The sequence below is a fragment of the Oncorhynchus kisutch genome, linkage group LG14 (assembly GCF_002021735.2).
Source record: "Oncorhynchus kisutch isolate 150728-3 linkage group LG14, Okis_V2, whole genome shotgun sequence".
Taxonomy (NCBI): Eukaryota; Metazoa; Chordata; class Actinopteri; order Salmoniformes; family Salmonidae; genus Oncorhynchus; species Oncorhynchus kisutch.
Genome location: NC_034187.2, coordinates 61,664,352 through 61,681,279, shown reverse-complemented (window position 1 = coordinate 61,681,279; position 16,928 = coordinate 61,664,352).

The following is a 16,928-nucleotide window of genomic DNA, read 5'->3' as shown; positions in this document are numbered from 1 at the left end:
TAGTGCTTGAGGGGTTTTGCGACTACACTTGAATAAACTTTCAGTTTTTGAAATTTTCCACATTGACTGACCTTCATGTCTTAAAGTAATGATGGACTGTTGTTACTCTTTGCTTATTTGAGCTGTTCTTGCCATAATATGGACTTGTTTTACCAAATAGGACTATCTTCTGTATACCCCCCTACCTTGTCACAACACAACTGTTTCGCATTAAGAACAAAAGAAATTCCGCAAATGTACAAGGCACACTTGTTAATTGAAATGCCTTCCAGGTGACTACGTCATGAAGAACCCCCCCCCCCCCCCCCCCCCCCGGCTGGCCCTCGCTTCATACTCGTCGCCAAACCCACTGGCTCCAGGTCATCTACAAGTCTCTGCTAGGTAAAGCCCCGCCTTATCTCAGCTCACTGGTCACCATAGCAGCACACACCCGTAACACGCGCTCCAGCAGGTATATCTCACTGGTCACCCCCAAAGCCAATTCTTCCTTTGGCCGCCTCTCCTTCCAGTTCTCTGTTGCCAATGACTGGAACGAACTGCAAAAATCACTAAAGCTGGAGACTCTTATCTCCCTCACCAGCTGTCAGAGCAGCTCACAGATCGCTGCACCTGTACATAGCCCATCTGTAAATAGCCCGTCCAACTACCTCATCCCCATACTGTATTTATTTATTTATCTTGCTCCTTTGCACCCCAGTATCTCTACTTGCACATTCATCTTCTGCACATTCTACCATTCCAGTGTTTAATTGCTATATTGTAATTACTTCGCCACCATGGCCTATTTATTGCCTTACCTCCCTTATCCTACCTCATTTGCACATGCTGTATATATACTTTTTCTACTGTATTATTGACTGTATGTTTGTTTATTCCATGTGTAACTCTGTGTTGTTGTATGTGTCAAACTGCTTTGCTTGATCTTGGCCAGGTCGCAGTTGCAAATGAGAACTTGTTCTCAACTAGCCTACCTGGTTAAATAAAGGTGAAATAAAATAAAACAAATAAATGAAGCTGGCTGAGAGAATGCCAAGAGTGTGCATAGCTGTCATCAAGGCAAAGGGTGGCTACTTTGAAGAATGTCAAATATAACATATGTTTGGATTTGTTTCGCACTTTTCTGGTTACTACATGACGGATGTGTTATTTCATAGTTTTGATGTCTTCACTATTATTCTACAATGTAGAAAATAGTACAAATAAAGAAAAACCCTTGAATGAGTCCAAACTTCTGACTGGTTCTGTATATATGGAATGTATATATGATGCCATTTCGGATTCCCCCTATATGCTGCCATTATAAACCTCTATGTCTTACTGTAATTAAAACCCAGGGTGGTTATTATAGGTTCCATAAACGAGCTTTAAATTGCATGTGAGTTATTGTGTTTCCCATTCCCTACGGAGTAAAAACTGAGGTCCTTTATGTACACTAATGACAGTGTTTCAGTTAGAAAGGTTCTCTTTTAATTCAATCCCCTCAACCAGCATTAGAAGTAATAAGCAATAGAACGATGTTGCCAACTCACAATATACTGTATATTGCTCTCTGTCTGTGATGATTGGCTGCGGCGTGACCTTGGGGAATCCTCGTGTGCTCAGAGATGGAAGTGGAGGCCAGATGTCATTTCATGTTGAGGAGTAGTACAGCTAGGCTGTACACTGTAATTACAGTAGGCCCTATATAACTGGTGGTACAAAATAATTTTGAATTTTGCTGATGTTGGAGAAACTTAGTACAATAACCCTCAGTAACTGTCAACCACTCATGTGGCTCAGGTGGTAGAGCTTGGGGCTTGCAACGCCAGGGTTGTGGGTTTGTTTCCCATTGCAGACGAGTATGAAACATTTATGCACTGGATAAGAGTGTCTGCTAAATGACTTAAATGTCAAATGTAACCAGAGAAAAACAGGCCATCTCAGTAGAGCCAACTTGTCGGATGATAGATCTACAGTAGTTGCCATACAGTTAGACACAAAGCTATAATTACACATTTAAGTACTGGTCTAAAATAATTTTCCAAGATTCTATCATGTATTCCCTTGATAAAACAACTATGTTCCGAGGCTGCTTAGAAAGAATGACTACTCAGGAGTCTACTGTAGGATAAACCAGACACAGTACAGTAGTCATAAATCACACTGTAATCTAGTCAGTACAGTAGTCATGGTAAGAAAAGTACTATAGTCATAAATCACACTGTAATCTAGTCAGTACAGTACTCATAGTAAGAAAAGTACTATAGTCATAAATCACACTGTAATCAAAATCAAATGTATTTATATAGCCCTTCAGCTGATATCTCAAAGTGCTGTACAGAAACCCAGCCTAAAACCCCAAACAGCAAGCAATATAGGTGTATAAGCACTAGAAGCAATCTAGCCAGTACTCTAGTCATAAGAGCCAACTCTTGTGGTCCATGCAGCTCAACATCCTACACTGTGGAGATGCCATTCTATTAAGCACAGAGCCTGTCAGAGCCTTTTCTGCACATCATTCTTTTATACTGTAATTGCACGGTCTGGTCTGGGCACCAACCCTGCTGCACAGGAGATGGGAAAAGAGAGAGCACCATCCTGTGAACAGTCAGACCTCAAAGCTGTGGTTCCTGGCTGCTGTTATCTGAAGTGGTTATAGACAGCTTGTGAGGTGGTATATTTCACTAGTAACCAGAGTCTGCGTCCTAAATGGCACCCTATTTCCTATATAGGAATATATACTGAACAAAAATAAACACAACATGCAACAATTTCAACAATTTTACTGAGATACAGTTCATATAAGGAAATCAGTCAATTTAAATCAATTCATTAGGCCTAATCTATGGATTTCACATGACTGGGCAGGGGTGCAGTAATGGGTGGGCCTGGGAGGGCATAGGACCACCCACTTTGGAGCTAGGCCCACCCATGGGGGAGCCAGGCACAGACAATCAGAATGAGTTTTCCCCCACAAAAGTGCTTAATTACAGACAGAAATGCTCCTCATGCTGTTTAATCAGCTTCTTGATATGTCACACCTGTCAAGTGGATGTTCACTAACAGGGATGTAAGTAAATCTGTGCACAAAATGTGCGAGAAATAAGCTTTTTGCGTGTATGGAACATTTCAGGGATATTTTATTTCAGCTCATGAAACATGCGACCAACATTGAACATGTTGCGTTTATATTTTTGTTCAGTATATATTCCATGAAGTCACCTAGGCAGAGAGCTCCTTTCCATTTTGTAAATATTTAAAAAAGAAAATTGTATCTTTTACCAAATGTTTTGAATAGCTCAATGTGTATGGATTACATTTATTTGTTTCCTGCCTGTGAATTAATTGCAAATCAGCTCTCTCAAGATACTGTAGCTAGCTAACGATGCTAGCTAGCTAGTGTATTTTTGATTTGAATACACCAGCCTATTTTTGTTGTTTCTACGGTCTCCTGGCACAATGAGGAGGACTACTATGCATGGCGAGCTGACAGTGGCGATCATCATCATTCTGAGTGAGTGGAGAGCTCAAAAACCAATTTAATCTCTTTCTTCAAGACCAGAGAGAGTCAAGGCAACAGAGAAGTTGCAGTCAGGCAGCAGAGACGGTGTGAGGTGCCGGTAAGACGCCAGGAATAGAGAGTGAACTGTGCTGCCTGCCTCTGGAGGACATGCTCATGTCCCCTTGTTGACCACTTCCTCCCTTTGCTCAAGCCATGTCACTCCATCTTTTGTGGGTTTGAATCTAAATCGTAGCCCAGACCTAACTGTGTCATCCATTTTATTGGATTCTTGTTTGTTTTGCTTTTTTCAAGCGCTTTGAGACTATTTCTGTAATGAAAAGCACAATAGAAGTTGAATAAATTGTTTTATTATTATAATATTTAAATTGTATATTTTTTATTTCACCTTTATTTAACCAGGTAGGCCAGTTGAGAACAAGTTCCCATTTACAACTGCAACCTGGCCAAGATAAAGCAAAGCAGTGCGACACAAACAAGAACACAAGATTAGGGAGGTAAGGCAATAAATAGGCCGTAGTGGCGAAGTAATTACAATTTAGCAATTAAACACTGGAGTGATAGCTGTGCAGAAGATGAATGTGCAAGTACAGATACTGCGGTGCAAAGGAGCAAAAACAAAATAACAATATGGGGATGAGGTAGTTGGATGGGCTATTTACATATGGGCTATGTACAGGTGCAATGATCTGTGAGCTGCTCTGACAGCTGGTGTTTAAAGTTAGTGAGGGAGATATGAGTATCCAGCTTCAGTGATTTTTGCAATTCGTTCCAGTCATTGGCAGCAGAGAACTGGAAGGGAAGAAGGCATTGGCTTTGGGGGTGACCAGTAAAATATACCTGCTGGAGCGCGTGCTACGGGTGTGTGCTGCTATGGTGACCAGTGAGCTGAGATAAGGCTGGGCTTTACCTAGCAAAGACTTATAGATGACCTGGAGCCAGTGGGTTTGGCGACGAATATGAAGCGAGGGTCAGCCAACGAGAGCATACAGGTCGCAGTGGTGGGTAGTATATGGGGCTTTGTTGACAAAACGGATGGCACTGTGATAGACTGCATCAAATTTGCTGAGTAGAGTGTTGTAAATTACATCGCTGAAGTCAAGGATCGGTAGGATAGTCATTTTTATGAGGGTATGTTTGGCAGCATGAGTGAAGGATGCTTTGATTTAATTTTGGATTGGAGATGCTTAATGTGAGTCTGGAAGGAGAGTTTACAGTCTAACCAGACACCTAGGTATTTGTAAGTCATAACCGTCCAGAGTAGTGACGCTGGACGGGCAAGCAGGTGCGGGTAGCGATCGGTTGAAGAGCATGCATTTAGTTTTACTTGCATTTAAGAGTAGTTGGACGCAACGGAAGGAGAGTTGTATGGCATTAAAACTCGTCTGGAGGTTAGTTAACACAGTGTCCAAAGAAGGGCCAGAAGTATACAGAATGGTGTTGTCTGCGTAGAGGTGTATCAGAGAATCACCAGGAGCAAGAGAGACATCATTGATGTATACAGAGAAAAGAGTCGGCCCAAGAATTGAACCCTGTGGCACCCCCATAAAGACTGCCAGAGGTCTGGACAACAGGCCCTCTGATTTGACATACTGAACTCTGTCTGAGAAGTAGTTGTTGAACCAGGTGAGGCAGTCATTTGAGAAACCAAGGCTGTTGAGTCTGCCGATAAGAATGTGGTGATTGACAGAGTCGAAAGCCTTGGCCAGGTCGATGAATCCCGCTGCACAGTATTGTCTTTTATCGATGGCGGTTATGCTATCATTTATGACCTTGAGCGTGGCTGAGGTGCACCCATGACCAGCTCGGGAATCAGATTGCCTAGCGGAGAAGGTACGATGGGATTCAAAATGGTCTGTGATCTGTTTGTTAAATTGGCTTTCGAAGACTTAGAAAGGTAGGGTAGCATAGATATAGGTCTGTAACATTTTGGGTCTAGAGTGTCTCCCCTTTGGGAATCTCAGACAATACGATAGAGAGGTTGAACCGGCTAGTAATAGGGGTTGCAACAATTGCGGTGGATAATTTTAGAAAGAGAGGGTCCAGATTGTCTATCCCAGCTGATTTGTAGGGGCCCAGATTTTGCAGCTCTTTCAGAACATCAGCTATCTGGATTTGGGTGAAGGATGAAATTTGGGTGAAATTTCAGACTTAAATTTTCGTTTATGAAAAATGTATCAACCACTACAAAACTCTCGTTTCATTGTAATCCACGTAATAATTCACATTTCCTGTTTCTGCGGGATTATTTTCCTGCTGTAGCAAATTGGCTCAAATTAAGAACCAACATCTCTAGGGAAAAGGATGCCATTTGGGACGCAACCAGAGACTCCGCCCAGACAGCATAATCAGAGTTGTCTCTGTTTTAACCACCAGAGCAGTCACAGACACTACTTTCCCTCCATAGACTTTCTCTCAAGAAGAATTCTCTCCGGGCTTTTGGTTCACCGTCTTTTTTTTATTTACAGTCTTGGCTCTGTGCCAAACTTATCTTCAAAGCACAGCATCCTACGTGACAAACTCCACATACCAGTCCACCGCTTTCTACTGCTGGCTGAGGTCATGAAAACAACAACATTTTAACGTGTCATTGTTATCTATCAGACGTCATGGTATTATGACACAGCAATAGTATATTGTCTCCTTTTGGATTTTTTTTAACAAGCGGTTATAAATTGCAGTTGAGAGAATTGCCAAATGTCTGTTTTTCTTGGCACTAGGTTTACCAGTTTAATCAAAGTGAACCACGTCTCTCAATAAAGACTTAATATTACATAGTTTCTGTCTCCAAATAAATTAACAAGGTGCAGACAGGCAACAGCCAGCTGTCTAAGGAGAGAACGTGTTTAAAAGGCTTTCTACAGCTGCTCTGTTTCAGGGGGGATTGATGCATTATGTAGAACTGTAGATATCACCAGATGTTGTATCCTTTTGTACATCACATTTTATAGATAGTTGCGAGAAATTAGATATAATGGATGTTTTTTTCCTCTCGTTTTGATGGACAGATTTTCTGTCCTTGTCTTGTATGGCGCTGTTTATGTGTCCCAAATGGCACCCTATTCCCTTTATGATGCACTACTTTTGAAAAGAGCCCTATGGGCCCTGGTCAAAAGTAGTAGACTGGGGTGCCGTTTGGGACGCAGTAGGGCGGAATCATTCTTTAGTCATTACTCCCATGTGTGTCGTCAGTCATGTGAATAGGCCACAGCTTACATAAAGCTTCTTCCTAAACCTTTTATTCCTATATAAGGTCATGTTGACAAGGTCACGCAGACCCGGACCCTGTCTGTTAGATCAAATGAAATACATTTATACTTCCTATTGTAGACTGACTCCGTTTAATAGCACACATGTTAAATGGCAAACCAACTACTGTTCTCCCTCTCCCACAGCCTATCCACACTGACTCTATGCCCATCCACAGGTCTCCACCTACTCAGACACAACCTATGCTTCTGCTAAAATGATTATTGATTAGATGTATTATTCCATTACACTGCTGTCCATTGATAATTGATTACCATTACCATTAATGTTTTATCTATTTATCCTGCTACTGGTCACTATTTCTCCTGTTTACATGTACACTGAGCGTACCAAATATTAGCAACAACTTCCTAATATTGAGTTGCACCCCTTTTGCCCTCAGAACAGCCTCAGCTCCTCGGGGCAGGAACTCTACAAGGTGTCGAAACTGTTCCACAGGGATGCTGGCCAATGTTGACTCCAATGCTTCCCATGGTTGTATCAAGTTGGCTGGATGTCGTTTGGGTAGTGGACCATTCTTGATACACAGGGGAAACTGTTGAGTTTGGAAAATTCAGCAGCGTTGCAGTTCTTGACACACTAAAACCGGTACGCCTGTCACCTACTACCATACTCCGTTCAAAGGCACTTAAATATTTTGTCTTCCCCATTCACCCTCTGAATGGGACATATACACAATACATGTCTCAAGGCTTAAAAATCCTTCTTTAACCTGACTCCTCCCCTTCATCTTTAACCGGACTCCTCCCCTTCATCTTTAACCGGACTCCTCCCCTTCATCTACACTGATTGAAGTGGATTTAACAAGTGACATCAATAAGGGATCATAGCTTTCACCTGGATTCATCTGGTCAGTCTAAGTCATGGAAAGAGCAGGTGTTCTTAATGTTTTGTACACTCAGTGTATATCCTACTACCAGTCATGTTGTATGTATAAAACCCCTTGAACCACTCCAGTAACCCTGCACATTAAATAAGGTACTGGTACTAACCTGTATGTACGTGTATTCTCGTGTTTCTTTAACTCTCATCTTCTGTGTCATTTTATTTTTATTATCTATATTATTATTATTATTATTATCACTGCCTTGTTGGGAAAGAGCTCTCAAGGTAATAATTTATCTGTATTGTTTTACACCTGTTGTATCCTGTCCAAGTGGCGAATAAACTTTGAAACTATATCCTAGTGCTCCCAACTGTGTCCGTCTTCCACCTCTCTGTCCTGTTTTCTGTTGGTAGGTTTGTTTGAAAAAGGCTAATTGTCATGCCTCAGAGGTGTGGTGTTAATTAGGAGTTCTCTCTCAGATCTCAGCTCTTGATAATGGTCACAACATTCATTTTGTTTTGTGAGACTAGTTCAACTCACATGGCTGGTACGTGTTATGTATTGGTGACACCCATCAGAATAATGTATGTATTACATCAGAGTCACTAAGCAACAAGAATGGCATCCATCTGATCTGAATATTGGGTGTGATATATGCTGCAGGTTACAAGCATAACCTGTCTGTTTGTGTTTGGAAGATCTGCCATTGTTTGGTTTTGTCTTGAATAAAACAGAGCGAATGTTGAAGGATATGGTATAATGACATTGTGGAGTCGTCGTCTTTGTTCTCTATGACAATGAATGTTTGTCTTTTCACCCCAAAAACTCAGTAGGGAGCTTTGTGTCTGGGTCTGAATCCATAGGCCTCTAAAGGTCTTGGTCAAGTAGTGCACTAAAGGAATAGTGTACCATTTTAGGACAGAAACCTAATAATTTCTCATCTCTTTTGCCTCTGGCCATTGTTCATTCCTCTTACTGTATAAATCATACCTGACTAACTGAAGCTTTAGGTTTGAAAAAGTAGAAATAGTCAAGTAGTTTAGTTTAACTGTTGTGTAGTTTTAGTTTTACACTAGAACCAGATTATGATTGATAATATGTATTTGGCAGAGCCCCCTTTCTAAATATCTAATGACTATTGGGGGGTGAAGGATTTCAGAAGTCAGACTAAGGAAACTGAAGGTGGAATCCCTATGGGTGTAGCTCCCTTCAGTAACCACGAGCACAACCGTTCCTTGATTTTAACTGGCGGCTTTATTCTGTAGTTTTAGTCAGAATTATCACCTTCCGTGAGAACTATAAAGTAAATGAAAAATACAGTTAAGCACACTCTTACAACCTTATCTTACGAGTGACTTATTAGCTTGGTATAACTCTGAAGTGCTTACATACATAACAGTTTAACCGGCATTATAACGGGTTCAGATTAAACACATGAATAAAGGAAAAAATACCTCATTGGCTGCTTATTACAGAAGGGAGGAAATCAAACTTCACACTTATTATTCCTGGCATGAATTCACACTTTATCCTAACATACACTCTTCAACCTTTATGAACTACACCCGATGACATGAAAACTTAGCAGGATTGCCTTCCCTCCAAAAGTGTGTTGCTACAATAAGGATCCCCGTTACAACAGTATTAGCTACGTAGTTCCGCTTGTATTATCATTTCCCCCGCACAGCGGACACGTAAACAATTCAAACAAAAGACAACAACATAACCTGTAAGTCTAACTGTCAGTTACAATGGGTGCAATAGGGGAAACCTCCTGAATGGATTAGTCCATTGCTATTGTGGAGGGCCTTAGTGTTGTTGTAGATTGCCCCTGTGGAGTTAGGCTACCGCGGTGTTGGGCCCCATGGTTTGGCCCCTGGGCTGTACTACCATGTGTTTTCTCCATCTCAGACCACATACACAGAACACACAGAGAAAAAAACACCCTACCCATTAGGAGGGTTGTGTCCTAAATGGCACCCTATTACCTATATAGTGCACTACTTTGATTAGAGCCCTAACAAAAGTAGTGCAGTATATAGAAAATAAAGTTCGTAAAGGAAGCAACCTAGGAGAGCAGTGGGTTCACTACTAGGAGAAGAAAATGCTGCTAAGCACAACATGTTACTGTATTGCCTTGCCATAGAGGGGAGGTTGCTGTTTTCATGACTTTCCTTAGAACATTCCCAAGATGTATTTTGCAACATTACAAACCAATTAGATGGACAACAAATGCTGTAACAACAGTCTTTGGTATGACTCGGCCAAGGATCGAACTCCCAATCCCAGAGCAGATACTCTAACAATAAGGCCACTGAGTTGGTAGATGATATGTTACATCCAATATAATACGGGGGAAATGTTTTAGGGAGGTAGGAATGTATAGATCCATTTGAAATGTAAAGTATACATAATGTTAGCAACAGCATAACATACACTCAAAAAAACCAAACAAAAAACAAAACAAAACACAATAGGTCTTCAAAATAAATAAGGACACTGTAGTAAGTCATGCTAAAACAAAACACAAAGGTAAATAAAAAAAATGTAAACTATCGAATACAGGCAATTTACTGCAGAGTAGAGGGAAATTGCAGGCTCTTCATAATTTAAGAAAAGCTTCTACATTTGGTAGAATTTCCGATATAGTACATTGTTATTATCAGTTACTCATCGTGTACAGTCATGGTTTCACGTTCTGATTAAGACACATCCTTTTAGTTTATATCAGGGGACAAACTATATGACTTCATACTAACGTCATGGAATACTAGCGTGTACTAGCGTGCTAAACTCCCACAAACATTACAGTACATACCTACGATTTTGCAACCCTCGGGTAGAATTAAATCAGAATGTTCTGTCACTCAGAACCCTTTCTTGCTCAAGGTGTTACCTAAGTACCTGTTATTAAGCAATGAATGTTGCTGCACTTGTTCCTTCTTCGTTGTATGGTATCCTATCCATTGTGAACAGCCAACCAGATTTGAAAAACAAATCAAACAAAACCTCACGCCACTCCCCCATGTGATATACTTTTTTGTGTATATGTACTGACGTGCATGTGTGACTGATAAAAGCACACACACCACATGTTTTTTTTTTTTACGTAGTAAATCGCAAAGTATTTTGTCTGTAGTGTCATTTTCGTTATGTATCGGACCCCAGTAAGACTAACTGTCGCCAATGGGAATCTTAACAAAATCATATAGCTATGTGGCTGTAATTACGATACCAATCATTATGAAAGCGTTACACCAGTTTTTCCAACCCAGTACACGGTTCGTAGTAGCCATTGACAAATACACCTCATTCAACTCGTTGAGGGCTTGATGATTAGTTGACAAGTTGAACCAGTTGTGTTTGAACCAGTTGTCCAGGGTTACAATACAAAAGTATACTGTTGGGTGTATTTGAGGACCAATAAACACTGTATTGCGCAATGCTCTTGGGTAATTCCCAAACACCGGCCATTTTAAAGTGTTCCCAATTTTGTTTAATTTAAAAATATATATATATATTTTTACATGTGTTCAAATTTTTCCCAATATGTTATGGCGTTAGAGTCAGAGTCGTCACATGAATGTCACTATAAACACGTCATAGGGGTGGCGGCCCGAGTTGATGTCATTCTTAAACTCTAATTCTGCTCTCGCACATCGATTACTCGCTCATTATGCAGTTCCTCTAAACACCTGCTGTGCTGTTGGACTCAAACAAGCTGCATATTTCAACGGGCGTTTAAAAAACCACTTGAACCAGGTCAGCCATTTGTATATCTGTCAGAGCTGTATTAGCTCTGGTGTGACCGGAGAGTGAGTGAGCCAGAAACACTTTTTTTTCTTAAAATCGTTTTTGAAAGGTTTGTATTTGTATGGAGCACAATACCACTGAGGAGTTTACAATGTCTACATTTGAGTCATTTAGCAGACGAGAGCGATTTACAGTTAGGGTGAGAGACTTTCCTATGTGTTACGCTATCACAATATTGCACAAATTAGTTGCTGTATGTGCGGATGCTGGGGCATGCTGAGGGAGAGTTTTTGGGAAGGGGATTTGTGGGGCGGGTCACTCCTGGAGTGCGTTGTCAGTGTTCATCCAAACAAAATACAACTGGATTATTTCATGGGAAATCAGTGTCCTAGACTGTTTACGCTAGTCAACAAACGACATGCGAGTTTCGGTGGCCTTACAGGTTCGTTACAATAGTTAGGTGGGACAACCACTTATCTCAGTCATTATGTATGTATGTATGTCAGAGCTTGGGGGGTAAAAAGTCAAGCGTAGTGCACAACAACATTTACGAAAGGAGCGCTCATGTGGCACATGGTGGTTCTATCTTCCACCAGCCAAGTTCTGCCAACACCGAGCATACTCCCCCTTTCTGGGCAAGAACCTCATGACACTTCAAATTAACTTCTAATTTTGAGTTGTGAACACATGTAAATTCAACATGAATTGCTCTAACCAGTGACATTATGTTGACCTGTGGTTTAATTCTGGATAAAGTGAAAATAAACGGTGTACATTGACGGTTAACGTCAGTCTGATGAGAATAACGTATATTTTTAACCAGTAGGATAACTGTTTACTACCGCTCTCTAAAATGAGTAGTGTTCTCTAGTCCGCTCCCAAAAATAAATCGGAAACATCCATGTTATCCTGTGTCCAAGGCTGAGTGCGTCTCCATTATAGTCCATAGTAGTGCTTCCACATTTGCATTTTTTTGTTGTTGATATCTGTACTTTACTATTTATATTTTTACACATTTTTCTTCACTACATTCCTGAAGAAAAATAATGTACTTTCTACTCCATACATTTTCCCTGACAACCAAAAGTTGGGTCTTTCTTCCTTAAACGGCAGCGGCATCTCACAATGTCCATTGTCCTTGCGTCTGATGCCTTCTTTCATTTTTGTCAGGAACCGGATATCCTCTTGAGATATGAGGTTCTCTTCTGCAGCTCTCTCATTGAAGTCAGATTCAAGAGTCTTGATAATGTCCAGTGTTGTGATTACCTCTCTTACACGTGTTCTACAAACATAGTGTATTTGATTTGTGAGGTTGGATGAAGATTGAAGGCTTGGCATCACCTGTCTAACGATAACCCGATGACTCACTCCAATAGGGTCGCCATAGTCGATACATGGATTTCCATAGCCAACTATACTCCAGCCAAGATCTGTTCTCTGAGCAAAAGGCTAATTTCCCTTACCAGACACAATTTCTCTTGGAAGGAGAGCCTGGGAGCAGTTGTAGCCAATTAAGAGACCGACATCACAGCTCTGTTGAGGAGCAATCTCCTCTGCAATGTGTTCAAGATGAGACCATGCTCTTGCAGTCTCTGGAGTAGGAATATGATCTCTGTTTGCAGGAATAAACTCTCTCGAGTAGGTCGTTGGCAGAGGGATTTTCTTCTCCAAGTAAAGCCCTCTAACCTGCAAACCAGACAGCTTCTGGCAGGGCACAATGGTATTCCTTGAAGCCATTGTAGAGAGTTTCAGTTGGACTGGCTCCTTCCTTGTATTGAGAGCCTTTGTTGTCTCTTCAAGGATAAAAGTGGTGTCGCTCTGGGTGTCAAGAAGTGCATACACAAGAACTTCACGATCTGGCTCACTTGTGGTTGACACCCATACTGGAATGATTGTGGAGGTGTGAGTGTTGTTAATGTCCCTTACTACTCTGTTAGATATGGCCTCACTTGGCCACTTGGCTCTTGTCCCCTTATCTTGTGGGGTCTTCCTATCCCTTAACCTTTCTTTAGTACGATCTTCGTGCAGGCAGGATGGATGCCTCCTCTGACACGTGTCGCAGGTGTTCCTGTTATCACAATCTTTCGAGCGATGCCCAGGCCTTAAACAGCCAAAGCACAATTTATTCTCTTGAACAAACTTCTGTCGCTCTGCGGTGGGCTTATCCATGAACTTCCAGCATTTGTGGAGACTGTGACCTGACTTCTCACAGAAGAGACAACTAGTAACAGCATCTTTCTCATCAGAGTTAGTTGCTAATACCCTTGCTCCGGGGCTTTGAATCCTTGGCGTCTTAGGTTTTCCATCTTCGCTTGGTTTCAAAGCATGAAGGGATGTCACAGGATTGCAAGCGATCTTTGTTTCTCTCGTGAGAAACTTCACAAACTGACTGAAGCTTGGAAACATCTCAGTTTCTTCTAAGATGTATATGACCTTTCTATTCCATCTTGAAGTTAGCCAATCTGGAAGTTTAGCGAGGATCTTTTGGTTTTCATTACAGTCATTAAGCACCTCCAGGCCCTTATTCTGAGACATAGCAGCCTCACAGCTGCGAAGAAAGTCTACCAGGTCTCTAAGTTCAAGACTGTCCTTGGATCCTATCTTAGGCCATGCATTGAGCTTATCTCTGAAGGACTTGGCGATGAGGAATTTGTTTCTGTACCTTTCTTCAAGAATGGTCCATGCAGCATAGTAGGCTGACTCTGTTCCTAACATAAAGTAACTTTTGATGGCTTTCTTGGCAGGCCCACCAATATATTTTCTCAAGTAATATATCTTCTCAGTTGCTGGTATGTTCTTCCTGTCTATCAGAGTCTGAAAAGAGACCTTCCAGTCAGTGAACGAGAGTGGTTCTCCATTGAATGTTACTGGTTCTGGTATGGGGAGACGGCTTTCACTGATTGATTCCGCTAGTAACCTGAACATGGTCTTGGTGCCATCTTCTTGTTGTGTGCTTGTCACAACATGTTGTGGTGAGAGACTGTGAAATGAGCCACTTCTGTGCATGACTTCTTTCACAGATTTGCAGTTAGAGAGTAGTTCTCTCTTCTCGTCCTCTGAGTTTTCATCTTGCTCATTCACTTGCATTCGCGCCTTGGCAGCATTTAGTTTCTTGAGCACTTCTAGACGCTCTAACTCTCTACGCTTGTCTTCTAGCGTCCTTCGTTTGGCAGCATTTTCTACCTCTAACTTGACTCGCAGCCTAGCTTCATCTAAGCTGTGTTTCACAGCCTCAGCTTCTTGCTCCGCTGTCCTTTTCTTATCTTCATCTTCGAGTCTCTGAAGCTCTTCTAGTTGGCGTTCTTGCTTAACCATTACTTCTAAAGCTGCTTGGTTAGCAGCAACTTCTGCCGCAGCCTCTTGTCTCTTGACAGATGACACGCTTTAGCGTCTGGAGTTGCTTTGAGACTGGGAGGAAGCACTTGAGGGCTGATAGTTGAGACTGGACTTATGTGAGAGTTCGGACATGCACAAGGAATTGCTGTCCTTCCAGTGCAACTCTATCTGGTTACTTTGACCTTCTTCCCTGCCTTTTAAATGACACCTTATAGTCTTGATAATAGACATTGTAACTGCTTCACAAGTATCAACTCTGCGTCGTATATCGTTGTCGGGAATATCAATTTGACACAAATTTACATAGACAAGGTTTAGCTCTGTAGAGGTATGGCTAATCTTCTAGTAGGTCTTCAGAGCAACAGCCTGTCAGTGACAGTTTTGCTTCCTTTACCAGAGCCTTCCACTTCTCATAGCTGACCCTGAAACGATATTCGAGCTGTCTCCACCTTTCGTTGCGCAGTTCTCTGCCCTTTTCAGTTAACCTGCGGACCCTCTCACCTTTTCGTGGCTCTTGTTGTGCTATCTCATTAGCAGCCTCTGTATCATCATTCACTGGCCGAAGTGACTCCACACTAGTCTGGGCCTCTTCCTGCTGTTCTGTTTGTTCTGATGAAGGCTCGAAGTTTGCGAGGTGTTGCTGCAGCTGCTCAACTTGACCCACCCCATCTCGATCACCTTTAGTGAAACTACCTCTTTCTGACATTCTAAATCAAGTCAAATCAATTCTAGCTAAGGTTTGGATAAGTGAGTAGGTCATTTATACTCTAATTCACTGTAATTTAAACCTTAGTACGTGGTATAAACATGTATAATGCTTGTAACAAATCCTTGAACAAACACCTTACCAAATAATTACACTATTAACTTACTGGTGAAAATATGATTAATAGGTGTACACTGACCCTTAATGTTTTGTAACTATAAATATATATATATATATATATATAGTAAGTATCAAAGAACATTTTTCCAGTAATACACATACCAACGATACATTAAGATAGAAAGAGCAAATGCATAATACCAGCGTCTTGAAATACACAACTATCTCCAGTCCTTACGACTTGTAATCTTAAAGTCTCTTATTAGCTGTTCACAAGGCTAGGACCACCTTCAAACACCTTGACTTGTACTTGCGTGTCTGACTTTCCTGTTAGTCTTGACCTTATGTTGCCTCACGGTGCTTCCTTATGTGGAGATATTCTTCTTAGTTTGCAGGTAGGTGCAAAACTCTTATCTGGCAGATGACAGGGTCTACCAGGATTTGGGAATCTTGTAGACGTTTTACAGCTGGATGAGATTCTTCTTCCTCTCTTGCTCGTGAAGAGCATTGAGTTCTCACTGTAGCTCCCTTCAGTAACCACGAGCACAACCGTTCCTTGATTTTAACTGGCGGCTTTATTCTGTAGTTTTAGTCAGAATTATCACCTTCCGTGAGAACTCTAAAGTAAATGAAAAATACAGTTAAGCACACTCTTACAACCTTATCTTACGAGTGACTTATTAGCTTGGTATAACTCTGAAGTGCTTACATACATAACAGTTTAACCGGCATTATAACGGGTTCAGATTAAACACATGAATAAAGGAAAAAATACCTCATTGGCTGCTTATTACAGAAGGGAGGAAATCAAACTTCACACTTATTATTCCTGGCATGAATTCACACTTTATCCTAACATACACTCTTCAACCTTTATGAACTACACCCGATGACATGAAAACTTAGCAGGATTGCCTTCCCTCCAAAAGTGTGTTGCTACAATAAGGATCCCCGTTACAACAGTATTAGCTACGTAGTTCCGCTTGTATTATCATTTCCCCCGCACAGCGGACACGTAAACAATTCAAACAAAAGACAACAACATAACCTGTAAGTCTAACTGTCAGTTACAATGGGTGCAATAGGGGAAACCTCCTGAATGGATTAGTCCATTGCTATTGTGGAGGGCCTTAGTGTTGTTGTAGATTGCCCCTGTGGAGTTAGGCTACAGCGGTGTTGGGCCCCATGGTTTGGCCCCTGGGCTGTACTACCATGTGTTTTCTCCATCTCAGACCACATACACAGAACACACAGAGAAAAAAACACCCTACCCATTAGGAGGGTTGTGTCCTAAATGGCACCCTATTACCTATATAGTGCACTACTTTGATTAGAGCCCTAACAAAGGTAGTGCAGTATATAGAAAATAAAGTTCGTAAAGGAAGCAACCTAGGAGAGCAGTGGGTTCACTACTAGGA